Source organism: Heterocephalus glaber, unplaced genomic scaffold (genome assembly GCF_053883595.1).
Source record: "Heterocephalus glaber isolate CG9 unplaced genomic scaffold, H.glaber_assembly_v1.0 deba00001111, whole genome shotgun sequence".
NCBI lineage: Eukaryota > Metazoa > Chordata > Mammalia > Rodentia > Bathyergidae > Heterocephalus > Heterocephalus glaber.
The window spans coordinates 1,412,384-1,428,467 of NW_028258194.1; the positions used below are offsets into that span (position 1 = coordinate 1,412,384).

The 16,084-nt window shown below is 51.9% G+C and overlaps 1 protein-coding gene across 2 annotated transcripts in view; it reads left to right on the forward strand.

Moving 5' to 3' along the window:
- Positions 1-16,084, forward strand: part of Bbs9 (Bardet-Biedl syndrome 9) — a 122,893-nt gene that overhangs the window by 92,500 nt on the left and 14,309 nt on the right. Inside the window, exon 1 of one of the 2 annotated variants that reach the window (XR_002392280.2) lies at positions 13,198-13,912. The exons of the other annotated variant lie outside the window; for it this stretch is intronic. The gene's annotated coding sequence lies outside the window, so the exon portion shown is untranslated. Of the gene's footprint in view, positions 1-13,197; positions 13,913-16,084 lie in introns of those variants that run through there. 2 annotated transcript variants of the gene reach the window in all.

Here is a 16,084-nt window from a genome sequence, read left to right on the forward strand (position 1 = left end):
GTACTGTGGTTTTATGTTATGTTATACATTCTAGAACTGCATGTAATTGATATACAAATAAGAGCAAAGTCATCAAATTGGTGTTTCCTTTGACCATTTATTTGTTCTGAATATTGTACTGTACATACTATGCACAATTCCTGATTTACCAAGCAACTCATTCAGTGACCTAGTTGCAGGAATAGATCTTGGTCATTAAATGAAGAACATCTGTACTGTAAACAACAGACCAACCCCTAAAAACAATCAATAGGTATAAAACATAAAATAGAATGAAGGGACAAAGAAAACGTAGGGAAAATAGAACCCAAATAGCAAAATAGTAGACGTATTCCAAACTAAGAGGACAGTTACATTCAGGGTGGTTTTTGTCAGACTAGATAAAAGAGCAAGTTCTAACTTAACTCTGTGTACGAAATATAAATTGTGATACAAAGACATAGATTAAAAGCAAAAGGAGGAAAATGATGTCTCATGCCAACACTAATGACAAATAAGCTGGAGTGTCTGAATATTAATGTCAGAGAAAGTAGACTTCAAAGCCAAGAATTTTGCAGATTTAAAGAGGGACATTTGATACTAAAGGGGCAGCTCATCAGGAGTACATGCCAGGGGCTGGGGTGCAGCTCAGGGGCAGCACCTGCCTAGCACAAGAGAGGCCCTGGGTTCCCTCCCCAGCAACAACACAAAGCCTCATAGCCATCTGTGAAGTGGCATCTAGTGACAGGACTTCAGGATGCATGCACCAAAACCAGGAGAACCAAAAAAAACTAGGCAAATCCACAGTGATTAATAAGGAGATGGACAGCGTGGACATCCCCCATTGACCTGGCCGACATCTACAGACACTACAGCTAACGTGACTGAATACACATTGATTTAGGGGACGCCAGAACACTCAGCAGACAGATCATATGCTCGGCCATAAAACAAGTCTCAGTCAACTTAAAAGTGTTAAAATTGATCAGAGTATATTCTCTGATGACAGCTGAAATTAATTAGCAATCAACAATAGGAAGATAATTGGAAAATCTCATATATTGAGAAATTAAGCAACATACTTCTAAATAACTCATGGGGCCAGGAAGAAATCACAAGAGAGCTTAGATAACATTTGAATCAAATGATAGTGAAAACACCATAATTTCTGGGATGAATCTAATCCAATGCTTAGAAAAATATAGCATGAAGTACTTATATTGGAAAAATAGAAAGATCTAAACATCAGCAATCTAAGTTTCCACTTAACTAGAAAAACAAGTTAAACCCAAAGTAATAAAAAAGGATGACAATAATAATGAGTAGAACCCAGGGAAATAGAAATGGAAAATGATAAAGAAGCCAATGACACCGAAGCTATTTTTTCTGTAAACCTGAATAAAATGAAAAAGGACTGATCACAGAAATGAGGATGCCAACTGCCAATATCAGGAGTGAGAGGGAGCCACGACTGCAGCGCTTACAGACTCTAAAGGGCTCACAAGGAAGGATTAACATCCCATGCCACTAGAACCTAAATGAATAGACACATTCCCTGAAAATTATAAATAACAAAAACTGATACAGGAATAAAAGGAAAATCTAATCATCCCTATATATTTTAAGATGAGCTTGTAATTAAAAACCTCAGATGGTGAATTCCCTGGTGAATTCTATCAAACATTGAATGCAGAAAATAACACCAATTCTACACAAACTCAGAAAACAGGTGGAGGGAATGCCATAACTTCTAACACGACTTTTTACAACTAAACTAATATTTTAAAGTATTTTTACCAGTGCACGTTTGCAGTAGATAATGACTACCCTTGCCTTGGGGGTTGGTAGATGGTCGTAACATCTTCATTCTTCCCTCCCTTTCCCTCCAACCCTTAGCTCCCTCCCCATTTGCAAACTCTGTTGCCATCACTGTGCCCTTCTAATTGGATCAGTATTACCTTGATCCAAACCATGCAAACATGTTAGTTAATACAAAACAGCAGAACAAAGTGAGCAGAGACCAGTGTTCTCCACAAATACAGATTTTCTGCAAAATCTTGACCGAGACATTAATTGCCAAAGAGAATCCGCAACGTGTCACAGGGATTATCCACCACTACTAGGTCAGGCTCGTCCAGCAAGTGCAGGGTGGGTTAGCGTTCTAATGCCATCAAGGTGATTCTTCACATTAACCAGATTTCGGAGAAAGACAATGTGATTATTCCAGGAAGCAGGATCTACCACTGGTTAAAAACTCCCAGCAAAGGAGCAAAGGGGACACCCCTGTGATGACCTCAAGCTGAATCTGCTTGCTGTCAAAGCCTGGCAAATGGGGGACCAAGCAGGACTGGGTCTGCTCTCCCTGTTCTGCTCTGCAGTGTCCTGGAGGTGCTGATGCTGCAGTACGGGCTGGGGAGGGGGAAGGAACTAAGAAAAGCGGCATGACATTTCTCCCAGTGGGGATCCCGCGTGCCCTGTGGGTGGGAATGGGGTCCAAGGAAGGAGAGGACACGAGCTCTGGCTGCATGAGGTCTGACTTACCGCGCCGTCGTGCCACCCAGGAACAGAGCTGCACACCGAGGGCAAAGCAGACGCTGGCTTCAGGCCTAGGTGTGCTAAAGGCTGCAGAGGCAAAATGCAACCCCAAATGCATTCTGGGAGATGTGCCCAAACCCAGAGAGGCTGTCCCCAAAGCCAGGGAGCACCCCAGAGCTCACGTGTAGGTCCTGCCTCGAGCCTCACTGTGTCAGCCTGGACGACTCAGGTGTGAGCTCTCCCGCAGGAAACTGTCCATGAAGAAATCCGTTTCCCTTTCTCTTCTTAGAGATCTTGGTGACCTGACTGTGGCCAGGGTCCAAGGAGACTCTCGCCTTGCTGTGTGGCCTCAGGCAGTGCCTGCGCTCTCTGATCTCAATGCCCAGTGCTGTAAAAGCAGCCCAGACCCACCTGCCAGCTCCCGTGTGGCCCAAAGGGCAGACACTCGGCAGGAGGCCTTTTCCTTTCATAGACTGTAACTTAGTCCTTCAGCTTTATCAGAAAGGGAGTTGTTACACTTCACACACCATCACAGTAACAGCCTTATTTAATTTTAAAATTACATTTCCAAGAAACTGTATTCAACTGATTCACCCTTAAATAAATACAATCTTTCTTACATGTCAACAAGTTAAAGCTCAAGAGTTACGCTTGCTACCATTCCCTCTGAGCTCCTCTGAGAGTCTTCTGTATTTCATTGCTGTGTAAATATTCAGAAGACTTCCAAGGGCTGCTTTCAGATGTGAGCCTTCTCTCTGCTGCAGCTTGTACGCCAAGCTTTTGTCCGCTTTGGATTCCCCTCTGTGGAGACAGCCCTGGGCTCATGCTGTTGCTGTGCATGGTTTTGTAATGTGCCACAAGTTCATAGCTCTTTCCACTTACATTTTTTATCTTTTTAGCTCCTTTTCATTACATCTAAAATTCCCTTGCCAAATAACGATTGAAGTGCACAGGCACGGTAGAGTTGAAACATAAGCGAAACAAGGCAGACCTGCGTGAAAACCTCTCCAAGCAGGGTGAGCTAAGTAAAGCATCGGATTTGTAGGTGCACAGGACTTGATTCGACTTGGGACAGGACAAGAGATAAACAAGGTGAGAGAAAGTGGGTAAGAGAATCCCACACGTGCAGATGCAAATTCTTTTTTAGAAATCAGAGCATAACTGATTCTTGTGGGGAGATTTTTTGGAGTAAAAAAGCAAACTCTAGCCAGGTAGTGTGCTGCACGCCTGCCGTCCCAGCACTCCGGAGGCTGAAGAGAAGGAGCTCTGTGAGTTCAAGGCCAGCCTGGGCTGCAAAGTGAGACCCTGTCTCAAAAAACAACAACACGGAAAGAAATAGAAAGAAATAGAGAGAGAGAGAGAGAGAGAGAGAGAGAGAGAGAGAGAGAGAGAGAGAGAGAGAGAGAGAGAGAAAGGAAGGAGGGAGGGAGGGAAGGAAAGAAAGAGGAAGGAAGGAAGAGAAAGAAAACAGGAGAGGGGCAGGGAGAGAGAAGGAAGGAGAAAAGTAAGCAATCGTCTTTGCACTCAGGGTTCACAGCAAATTGCATTCACTGCCTGTCGGGCAAACTCCGTGGCTCTTTCAACCCAGTGGCTCTGCCCCGCGGGGATCAGGGATCAGACTCTCCGCCGGTGCCTCCTCAGATGGAGCTGACGCTGACTCCCCATCCTCCGCGTGGCCGCCATCTGATTTTCCGCCCCACTGGAGGGGTGGAAGCCACGGGTGCTCGTGGGGTGCAGGCGGAGCAGAGCCCTTGGCAGGCCAGGCCCGGCGCTGCCGCTGGATGAGCGCCGCCGGGTGGCCCGGGTCCTGCATGGCTTGGCCACCGCTGTCCCCTAGGGGGCCGCAGGGCGCTGCTCTCCCAGACTCCCGGGGCCGGGAGCAACGTGGAAGGACCAGCCGGGGTCCTCGGCTGCACCCTGTAGGAGAGGACTCCTCCTCTTCAGGGCATTTTGTTTCAAGCTTTGAGAGATGGAAATGCTTTTAATTTAATAAAGTTCGGAAAAGCTGGCGGCTTCCGACGTCAGGAATATGTGGTCAGAGAACTAAGAGGAAAGCAGGGGCTTCCCAGAGGACACCGAGGGTGCCCTGCTGTGGTCCCCTCTGTCTCTCACCATGGCAACACAGGGTCATCGCCGGCCTGGACGCCCTGACCTGTGTGAAAGCACCGACTCTTTCGAATCTTTACGTTGTCATGCAGGTTAAACCCGAGCGCGGGCAGAATCTTCACGGAGCGACCGCGTCTTCCGTGGAAGGGCCTCTGTCCACGCCGAGGGTGGCGCCGGGGAGAGGCAATGCCCGTGTGCTCCCCACGGCTCTCCCGCAGCTCTGTCTGCCCACAATTTCGCATAGCTGGTATCACGCAGCTGTTCAAGTTTGTCTCTCCGTAGCTTAATATTATTTTAACTTTCCCAATTCCTCCATCATCCCGAAGAGGCTGGCATTATTGACCAGTGGTCCCACAGTACTCCGCTGAGTGGCTGTGCCAGGCTGCATTTCCCGACTTCCGTGGCAGGAGGTTTACACCGGAAACGGAAGCTGACGAGTGGGCTTGGCACAAGACCCCACTCGGGTGGCCGAAGGACGAGCACCTGGCCCTGGGTAAGGGTGTCACAAATCCGTGCAGGACCCGCTGATACAGAAAGCAAAATTGGGAAGAATTGCCCAAATGTTAAGAAAGCCGAGGCATACGTTTGTAAAGATGGTGGTACTTGTTTTTATTATAAAACATCGGTAGAAATTTGAGCGTTGCCGTGTAAGCATCAGAAAATCTGGAGATGTGTGGCATTATTTTCTCTTGAACACTGGGTGATGTCAACTTGCACTACACACTGCAGGACAATAGTGGGTGTGGCGTAGGTTTGTGAAAGCAACAGCTGCCCGTAAGTGATGGATCCAGGGAGGCAGAGAATTTACTATGACGGGCAGGAGCCAAAGCATAAACCATGTGCTCAGCACAGTCCCATTTTTTTAAATGCTACATGTGCATCCACGCACATTTACATGTAGTTAACATGTAGAATGTTAACTACTGAATATCTTTTTGTTTGTTTGTTTGTTTTGTTTTTTTTTTTGGTACCGGGGATCGAACTCAGGTCCTTGCACTTGCGCAGCAGGCGGCGAAAACACTGAGCTAAATCCCTGGCCCACTACTAAATATCTTAGTATGAAGAAAGAGTCAAAATTACTAAGATAGGGACCAGAGATTTAGCTCAGTGGTTCTGCTGCCTGCCTCACAAGCACAAGGACCCCAGTTCGATCCCTGGTATCAAAAAAAAAAAATTACTAAGACAGCAAGTGAGCTGTCAGCTGAGTTAGAAGCACAATTGGGGGTAGAATGATACACCAGTGCTGCGTCTCCCCAAATGTCCAGTAAACCTGTGAACCCCACACTCTGGTCTGAAGGAACCTCCTGAGCTATGCAGGACTGCACGTGGAGCTCCCGGAAATACGCACATGGGGACTATCGGGTTGGAAGAAGAGATTATTCAGTTAGGTGTCAGGTGGAGTGGGATGCAAGGACTGTGGAGCAGAGGGTGGCAGCCTGGATCTCAGGTCACCTCTGATGGGCGACTCCTGGGAGTGACACGGAACCCTCCCTCTCAGAGAGGTGATGACTGAGCCAGGAAATGCATGGGGTTTACAGCTGGGATGTGGTCGTTCTCCATAAGTCATCTCTTCCATTGTTTGGATGCTGCGGGGCATCCACGGTAGTTTATTTCCAAGTTTATAAAGAAGCAGGGGCCGGGTGTAATCTTGGAGCTACGTAAATAGAGGGGCTCCAGTCAAGACAGCAGCTGTCCACAATTATTAGCCCATATATTCTGGGTGCCAGGGAAAGCCCACAAGGGTCCCGCTGATTTGAGTTTTAAGTGGCCTCTTGTTCAGACGAAAATCTCCTAGCTGCTTTCCCCCCCCAAAATCTGGCCTCCTATCGAACAAGTCAGCAACAGTCTTGGTGTGAGTGAATCATTGCTGCTGCCTGGAGAGGGAGGCCGAGTCATTCCAGGGGGCTTTCAAGGAAGGTGGGTTACCTCGCAGGGAGTCCCTCGTGAATGCTGTGAGGATGCAAGGGCCAGGCAGAGACCTGTGGAAGGCACAGGCTCTCCTCCAGGCCAAGGGTTCCCTGTTTCAGGCGTACACTGTCTCCAGCCGAATCTGTTGCTGCTTGGTTCCTGACTCACCTTTCGAGGGCCCCCGCAGGGACATGAGACTTGTACCTGCTCTACTAGGAGGCAAATCCTCCTCTCCGAAGTGTATCACAGATGGCCAGAAGAGCTTCTGCCAGGGAAGTCCCTGAGAGCCGTGGGCCCCGAGAACGGCAGGCCCTCTGTCCACACCAGCTCTTACCGGGACGCTGGAGTCCCTCCGTCATCTCCCGTCATCTCGGTGCTACACCTTGGCCTCATCACTCACTACAGCGTGATCTCGGAAGTCAGTCAGCCTTTTCCAATGTTCACTTTTGTCTCTATGCAGCGGAGATGGTGAACTCCTGCCTTGGGAGGGCTGCTGTGAGGATTCGGCGAGGTTACCCCGGAAAGTGCCTGCAAAGGTTCCTGGCCAGTGTCCTCTTCCTCCTCCTCCTCTTCATTATCATGGACACTGCCGCCCACACGAGGGATGCACAGAAACTAAAATGCTTTCATTATCCAGCTCCCTTCACTGACGCTGCCCATTTGCTGAGCTTGGACTATTTAAGTTTATTTAAATTACTCACGGCAAAGTCCTTTCCTTCCCTTCCCCGCATTCGGGCCCCGTGAGAGGTCTGAATGGTTGTTTCTCAGTGCACACAGCTAAGGGCGTCCTTCGCTGAGGTCCTGGAAATGTCCCCTGGGGCCACAGGCCAAGCCAGAATGTCACAGTCCTGGGACCGTCGTGGGTTCCCAAGGTGACCCAGGCTGGCGGCCAGTGTCGCATGGCACACACTTTCCTGTGGTGATTCTGGGGACTGAGGCTGGAGAGGTCACGCATGGTCAGTGTGAGACAGAGCATGGGTGTGACTCCGTGTGCCTCGGCGAGATCCGCCCGTGGAGGATTAGTGCACAAGTGTGGAAAGGCCCATTTCATCAGTGGTCAGGGCAGCAGGCATGTGGCAGCGCTTTGAATGGCAGCGCCAAGAGTTATTCAGTTGCTCTACTTTACTTTGGCAAGGTGCCACGCTGGCTCCACAGAAACCTCGCCCTGCGGTGCCTCAGAGTCTGCGTCCTAAATTGGGAGGCGAGGCTGCACCCTGTGCTTCCCTCAGAGGGAAGAGGGAAACCTTGCGAGAAGCAGCCTTTTATTTTGCACAAATTCTTCACGGTCGATGTTTATGGTTGTTTTCCCCTATGGTTTTTATGACTTTCCCTTTTACCTCTGTAGTTTCCTAGATGAGGTGTTCCGAGTCCCAGGCCTGCCCTGCACCCCCAGAGCCAGCTGTGTGACAGGCTGTATTCCGTGTGCTGTCTTTCATGGTGCAGGGCCCTATGACCTCTGCAGAGGGAAGGCGCCACCCAAATGCAGAAATCCATCGCAACCATCCTGGAGAGGGCGTTATGGGGGGTGAGGCCGCTTGTGCTGCTGTGGGGTGGAAGAGAGTGCGGGCTGTGGGATGCTGGAGCCCAGCTGTCTGTTCACACAGGCGGCTGCTCAAAGATGTGCGTTTCTCCAGGATGCTTTCTGTTGAAGGAAACATGATAAAAAAAGGTGGCGGCGATCATAAGCGTTCCCCTGGGCACCTCTCCGCCCGACGCAGCAGCACCTGGCTCTCTAGCAGGCACTGGGATCTGCAGTGCGGCGCCCCCCTGCACCCCACAGCTCCCTCCGCCTGATTTCCAGCGCCACAGAGGACTTGCCCGTGATCTTGGACTTTGTCTGGGTTCAGTCCCACTGCGTAGACTGCTTGGGCCTGGTGTCTTGTTCTCCGCCAGGTGTTAGTGAGATCCACCCATGCAGCGAGTCTTCACCTCTGCTCACCCTTTAGATTTTAGGGTGCAAAGGCACTGGGATCGGCCCGCCCCACACCGGCAGAGGCTTGAGCTGCTGCCAGGGCCAGGATCTCATATGCAGAGCTGGCAGACAGTCCTGGGTGTGTCTGTGAAGGTCAGCACCTAGAGACACGCTGGGTGTGCACAGGTGTGCACGTCCTGGTCCTGGGGTGCAGACACGCACCCTCGGGGTGATAGATGGTGCCCAGCGGTTCCAAACTCTTCTGCCAATTTCCCCTGCCCCCGTTGATGTGTGAGTTGCAGGCTGCTGTGTACGGAGGAACATTCTCAGTGCACCCTTGGGCATAGGGTTCTTACCGAGGACCAGTGCACACTGGAAGCATCTTACACTGTTGTGGTGGATTAACTAATGGTCAACTTGGAACGCCCAGCTGGCTGAGTCAGTGTGGTCCTGGGTGTGGAAGACCCTCCTGAGGATTGTTGCCAGTGGCATAAAGAGAACTGAAGAGGAAGATTGTGGGCTGTTCATTTTCTTGGAGAAGCTTCCCGAGGCTGGTTTTCCTGATGCAACTTGCCTGTTCTCGTCAGAGGAGGAGCCCGAGTCCTCACTGTCACCAGGGAACGGCTGCTATTCTTGTCAGAGAGCTCTGGTCTTCTCCTTGAGCATCGCTTCCTGGCTCCAGGGCAGGTCCCTCGGCTGGGGGCGCAGAGCCTTCTCCCTGACAGGGCAGGCTTTTAGCTTCCACCACTGGCCCTTGGGCCTTCCCGGTGCAGATCCCCGATATGGACTTGGATGAGACACTGCCGTGGGATCCAGGCCCTTGGCTGGATTCTTCTGGTCTCTAGTGCACGGACAGATCTCTTGCAGTGCTCTGCAACTGACTTTCTGGGTGAATATTATAAAATAATCCTATAAATTATGTGTCCTGTATTAAATCTATTCCCTTGCAAACCCTGACTACAACAACCGTCATAAAGGAAATGATTGTCATGAAGATGTTGCCCTCCCCACCAGGAAGAGGAGGACTCTCAAGACCTCTATCAGTTGACAAGGCACTGATTTCAATCTACACAGCGCACTTTATTGAAAAATAGTTGTTCACTGTATTTTTCCTGGTCGCATCTTATGACTTGCCTTCCCCACCCAGAAGTTCCAAACCTCTGTGTGTGTGTGTATGTGTGTGTGTGTGTGTGTTACCGGGAATTGAACTAAATGCCTTTGCACTGAGCAGCATCTCCAGCCCTTTTTTATTTTTTATTTTGAAACTGGTCCAAGTCACGAAGCTGCCCAGGCTGGGGTCAAACTTGCCGGCCTCCTGCCTCAGCCTTCCAGAGTTCTTGTGCCCCACCACACCTGGCCCCAAACCTCTTCCCTTGCTTTTGGTCTGAGTTGGTAGATACAAGGCCCCATTCTACCACCTCTCTGGGGGACTTGCCAGTGGACACACCCATGGGCAAGCTCTGTGCACACGCTAATAAACTTTTTCATTTCCCTCTTGTTGATCTCTCATGTGCAGCCCCAGCTCAGAACCCAGGGTGGGCAGAGGAAGATCTGTCTCCCCCCTGCATTACCAGCACTGGCGTTGCCAGTCTTTGCCAACTTAGTCATTCTGTAGCGTGTGCAGGGCGAGGAGCACTGTCCTTCCCGTACCTACCGCAAGGCTCATGGCCGAGACAGCTATGACAAGAGGGAAGCAGGACAAGTGTGTTGATTGTGAGTTTGGTGTGAGCCAGTAAGGAAACAGAAAACCGTCTTCATGGGCATCTTCCGGAAGTCTGACCGGAGGACACAGGGCCGGATGTGACGCTGTAAACAGGACTCGGCAAGGCCCTTTGTTCAGATCCTCTGCGCCTGTCTCTTGCTCAGTGAGGCCGTGTCGGACACAGCAGGTCGCAGGCTCTCCATGGCCGGCCCCGGGAGGCTGGGAGCAGTCACAGCCGCCCTGCTTCTGTGCTGCGCAAGCACCCCGGTGCTGCGTTTGGGAGAGTGGCCCGAGCCCCACTGTGCAGCGACGTCTTGCGTAGCCGTGGACACGAGACACCTCCCACCTGCCTCCCACTGGTCCCACTTCCGCCGCCTGGCTCCCGCCGCCTGTGGAGGTCGCGCCTCCTCCTGCGCATGCGTCCCTCATCGGCTCCGACGTGCGTCGTGGCGTCTTTCTCCTCCGTGGCCTGAGTCTGCATCCTTCATGGTCTCTTAGGGTGCACGGCTCTGGATGGTAACGTGTTCCTGCTCACTCGTGTGTTTCTCTAAGGAGACAGAAACACCCGTGAAGTGTTACCAAGCCCTTTCCTCCTCTGCACCACAGAGCGGTTCCTGTTTCCTCACAGAAGAGCCGTTGCTGCCGCTCTGTATTTAGACCGAAGCCCCCTGGGAAGGACATTTCAGTGTGGGTGTGAAGTGGGCAGGACACACAGTTTTGTTCCTGGACCGACGTGCAGGTGCCCTGCATCCTGTATTGGGAAGGTCACGTTTTCCGCATTGGGATTCAGTTCGAACACATTTGGGGCCGAAATGCACTGCAGTGACCTCTTCCTCCCTCACCTGGGTCCTCGGGCTGTCAGCAGAGGAATCCGTGTGGTGTGTATTCAAAATGCAGCTGCTGATGACCCCAGCCCGCACTCCGAGAGGGCCTGTCACAGGGCCACCTGGCCTGGCCCTCCGCCTCTGCCAGGCCACTTGGGCTCCTGGAGATCACTGTGCGGGGACAGTCGGGGACAGAGCGAGTTTGGGAGTCCCAGCAGTTCATCCTGAGGTCTTGGCATTAGTCTCTGTCTCAGTGGCCAGGTTGTAGTACCTGAGTTCACCACCGCTGACTTGAATTTCCCGAGCGAACTGCCCTCTCCCTTCGCCAACCCACAGGTGCTTCACCAAGCTCACTGCGAAGTGATCCGTGAGCCAGTTTTCTGTCTCCGAATCACATCTCACCAGTTGTCTGGTCTGCCTGTGAGGGCTCATCGGTCAGGCAGCCATTGTCACATAACCACTGTTTGCAAAAGATGCTCCCAGGGCCAACTGTGTGTCTTCATGCCTCTCACCGTCCCTGGCTGGAGCACAGGGACCCGCAGCTTCCGACCAGCTGAGGGCACCGGGGTGACACTTGCCCTAAGAGGCCCTGGGAAGGCCGCTCAGAAGAGCAGGAGTCAGACTCCTGTGTGAGTTCAGGGAGGCCTCTGAGCTGGGTTGAGCTGGGTTTTGAAGAGGGTGGAGGAGTTTGCTGGGAGTAAGTGGGTGAGAGCTCTCGGGCAGAGGGAAAAGACACAGAGCCTCCAGGCGCACCAGGGGCTGGATAATCCCCCACTGAGCAGCCTCTCAGCCCCTCCAGCACCCGTGAGCTGTGTGGCAGGGCTCTGTGCTGTCGGCTTCCCAACACGGCCAACCTGGCTGCCGGGAAAATCCAACTCAAATCAGTGAGACTGAGTGAAGAGTGGCCGCCCACACCGCAGGCCAGCAGGACAGGTCCCCGTGGCCTCCCCGAACCTGGGCCCCAGGGCAGGCCCGGCGGTGAGCGCACGGGTTCAGCGAGCACAGGTGAAGTCAGGGGAACCCCATGGCACCCTCACTGCTCCCTGCACGGTGCCTGCAGGTGCCAGCTCTGCGTGGCCCGAGCCTTACATTCCCATCCCAAGGGACTGGAGAGGACTCAGAGGTGAGCCATGGAAGCTCACGAGCAAGCCTGGCGCCCGGGCCTCAGGGACAGCTCAGCGCCCACTGCCTCCTCCGCGCCTGACAGGTGACACTGCCCGCTGGGCGGGACCAGGGGGCTCTGAGGACAGCAGCTTTCCTGCCGGGTCGCCTGGACCCAGAGCTGGGCAGCAGGGAGAGTGACGGCTGCTTCTGCGCTGCTCACAGGAACAGGGGAGCCCCACTAATTCACTGTAAAAATCCAGTCAGGAGCACCCCAGGCTGAAAGCAAACCCCAGAAACGCCGAGTTTCAAACTGGAGGAAACTGACTCCTCGCGCATGTGCTGAAATGCAGCCCAGACCTGCTTTGCTCTGTTTCTTGCAGACAGTTTACCTTGGGCAGAAAGTGGAGCCAGGCAGTGCAGTTTTCTTGCACATCTCCTTTTATCACATTGGTCATTTTGATCGCTTGTCCGTGGACATGCATAGAATGGATCCAGCTCCTCCTGGCCATGAGGTTTCTCTCACCTGAGGATCCTCTTCCCTCATCGGTATCTGCCTTGCTGGCGATTTCTCCCTGGAGAAAGAGACCTCGGGCAGCACGGTGGAGGAAACGCTGACATCAGGTGAAGTCGTGATGCCTGCATTCAGAAAGGAAGCTGATGCTTAGCTGAACTGGATTAAAGCTTAACGTGGCCTGCGCCCACTGTGCTGTCCAAGGTCCCAGCTGCCACCGCCTCCTGTCCAGCACTCTGTCAGCTGTGTCACCACAGGGGTATGGAGAAGTGGAGTTGCTTTTCTACCTTCGACCTCGGCGACCTGGGAGTCTCACCCTTTTAGGTGGCAGGAGAGAAGGAAATAACTAAATATGCGACCATCTTCCATCCCACCCTGGACACAAAGGTGGCTCTAGACACTCGTGTCCTCGAAGAGAGTGGCTCAGGCTCTCGAGTCCACCTCTGCCCACTGGTCCCCTGGGGATGGTGGCCGAGTGTGTGGTGCAGGGGGTGCTTGTTGCCTGCACCCACACTGAAGTGGACTGAGGTGGACTCTCTGAGTGGCCTGAGTCCCGCCCTGGCCCCAGCTGCCCCGTAGCTGCTGTCCTCTTTGGACAGCTGGACACCTGTGTGTTTTATTGGTCTCTTCTCCTAACATCACAAGCTGACAAGCATGTCACCCGGGTGTCCTCAGCTCGGCGGCTCCTCTTCAGTGATGTGAACTGGCTCTGGATCTCTGACCCAGGCACCCCACTTGGACCTGGTGGGAGGTAAGCCTGTGCCCTGTGGGTCCCAAGGCAGTGCCTGGCCTCTGGCTGGCACCAAGGAGCCTCTTGACTGGACAGCACCCTGCCCGACTGCCTGTCTGCCTGCTCACACTGCCGTGTCTTATGCCTGAGTCACCTCTGATTCCATGTGCCTGGGAGGATGCCTGCCACCGTGCCTAGGAGATGGTCCTGACACTGAGCTACAGGGTGAATCCCTGACACGGGACTGCATCATGTCGAACTGGTAGCTGGATGCCGAGGACTTGTTTCCAAGGTCATTGCTGGTCACCTGCGGTAGTTTGGACACAGTTTTCCCCAAGACCATGTGTTTCCAATCTGTGGGGCTCTGGGAAGGTGGTGGAGCCTCTGGGAGCTGGGGCCTCATGGGAGGAAGTGAGGTCATTGTGGGCGTGGCCTTGAAGGGGGTGTTGGGACCGCAGATCCTCCCTGCTTCTTTCTTTGCATCTGGGCTGCTATGAGGTGAACAGTCCTCCTCTGGCCCCTTTTCCCACCGTGATGTATGGTGCCACCACAGACCCACAGGAATTGGACCAAGCAACCATGGACTGAAGCCTCTGAGACTGTGAGCCAAATAACCCTTTCTTCCTCATGAGTTGATTCTTTTCAGGTGTCTTGTCACAGTGATGGAAAGTTAGCCGACACAGACCACATTTTGAATGTAGGCCTCTGTCAGCGCACTCCTGTGGTGGGAAGGTGAGGGACAGATACAGTTGGTGATACCTGCCCCCCGCGCAAGCTCCAGTCCCTAAGTCCAGGCCCCAGCCACAGGTCACTGCTTGTTTACTTTCACAGAGATTTTCTTCAGAAGTTTTCTTTCCAGCACTGTTTGTCAGGAGAGTGTGTCCTTCCCCCTCACCGAGCTCTCCTGACTTAGAGAGTCATGAAGTGTTTGCTTTAGCACTTTGTAGTTCAACCCTAGACTGAAAACCAATATTGAGTGTGGAAACCAATCTGGAAGAATCTTTCTGAATTTATGTGCTTGGCCACGTCTAAATTTGTGTGAATTACTAGTCAGGAAGTTAAAGTACAATTTGTCATCATAACTGGGATTCCAGACCAGCCTTAGACATTCAAAATAATGTTGAAAACTAGAGAAGTCCTCTCCTGACAGTGTCTTCCTGTCTGTTTTAGGAGTATTTAACTTTTAAAAATGATATTCTTTCCTGCTTTTATAGCAAATTAAGTGACTTTAAATATGAACACTTTCATTCTTTTTTTCAGCATAGCATCTCAAAGTTGATAGTAAGCTGAGCTCTTAAATTTATGATTTCTGTGTGCTTAAACTTGAATAACCATAGTGAAGTAGGAAAATAGAAACATTTGTGTTTAATTTTCTTCCTGGGAATTAGCGTTAGTATAAATGCCTGCATCATTTCCATTTAGAATGGTGATTTTGATGGAAGCTCACGAGTGTGTGTGAGTGAGTGTGAGTGAGTGTGTGTGAGTATGAGTGTGTGTGTTAGCACCTCGGGAAGAAGGAGAGGAAGGTGGTCCAGTGTGAGTTAGAACAGGATCACTCGGGCAGGAGCTCAGGTGTCCAACCTGCTTTGCTTCCGGTGCACTGAGAGTTTCTGCTCTTCACACTGCTGCAGATCTTTTGTAGCCATTTGCTCATCACTATCCACACAATTATCTAATGCACATGGTAATGACGCTGATTCCTGAACTCCCTGTGGGCAGGAATTCAAAAGCCTCATTGGCAGATCTGGAAGTGAGATGAAACTGCTCCTGTCCCTAACCCACCAACACACGGACTCCAACAGATTAGCTTCCTCAAGCGACTTCGTGACTGTCACGGGGAGAAATTAGGAGGCTCGATTCACACCAGTATCTCCCTCCTTGGGGCCTCACTTGGAAGTGTGGCCAGCACAGGGATGGACTGGAGGGAGTAGATTTGGGTAGGAACAGAGAGCTGGTGCTGAAGGCAGGCAGAGTTTCAATGCGGACCCAAAGCAAAGGCGCACATTGTGACCACATAGGCTGAAGGGGCAGAAGTGGCTCCTATTTCAAGTGCAATATGTGTGGAGAACTGGCTTGCAGCCAGAGAGCCCTGATCCCAGTTCTTACTCTGCTGCAGCCTGAGCAGTTGGTCCTGCCCCTCCCTGCCTCGGGACAGAGGTCCTGGGTAGAAGCTGGATCCGTTGGCAGCCTGAGAAGTCTGTTCTTGTTGGTGGCTGTACCCCATGCTGGGCAGTGTGGCCACCGGCCTCAGACTGTACCTTCTCCCATTCTGCCTCCCCTCAGGGAACCTCCTGGGGATGCTACTGAGCATTTGTTTCCTTAGCATTAGGGCCACTGTCTCGTACGGATTGCTCGTGGCCAGTAAGTGCTGGCTGGGGCCAGCCGCTCCCCACAGTTGCTGCAGTGTCCTTTGGTCCTGATTCCAGTTCATCAGGGGCCTCTCGGCTGCAGAGCCCACTGGGCAGAGTGGACAGCGCCCTCAAACCCGCCACTGGCAGCACAGGAGAGCCTGGCAGGCTGACGTTCCTCCCAGGGACCCACAGCCTGGTGGGCCTGGGCTTTCAGACTTGAACTTAGGCTGGACACTCTTCAGTTGCCTCTCTTCTGGCAGATCTTAAAACCTGCTGAAGAATTCAAATATGAACTCAGGTTCATTCCAGACTCTTATCTGAGGCTTTTTTCCCCCATTATTTTAAATCACAAAGCAATAAACCATCAGTCTGAGATTTTGCTAAAAATGTTTTGGCATCCTGAGCTTGTTTTTCTCAATAAA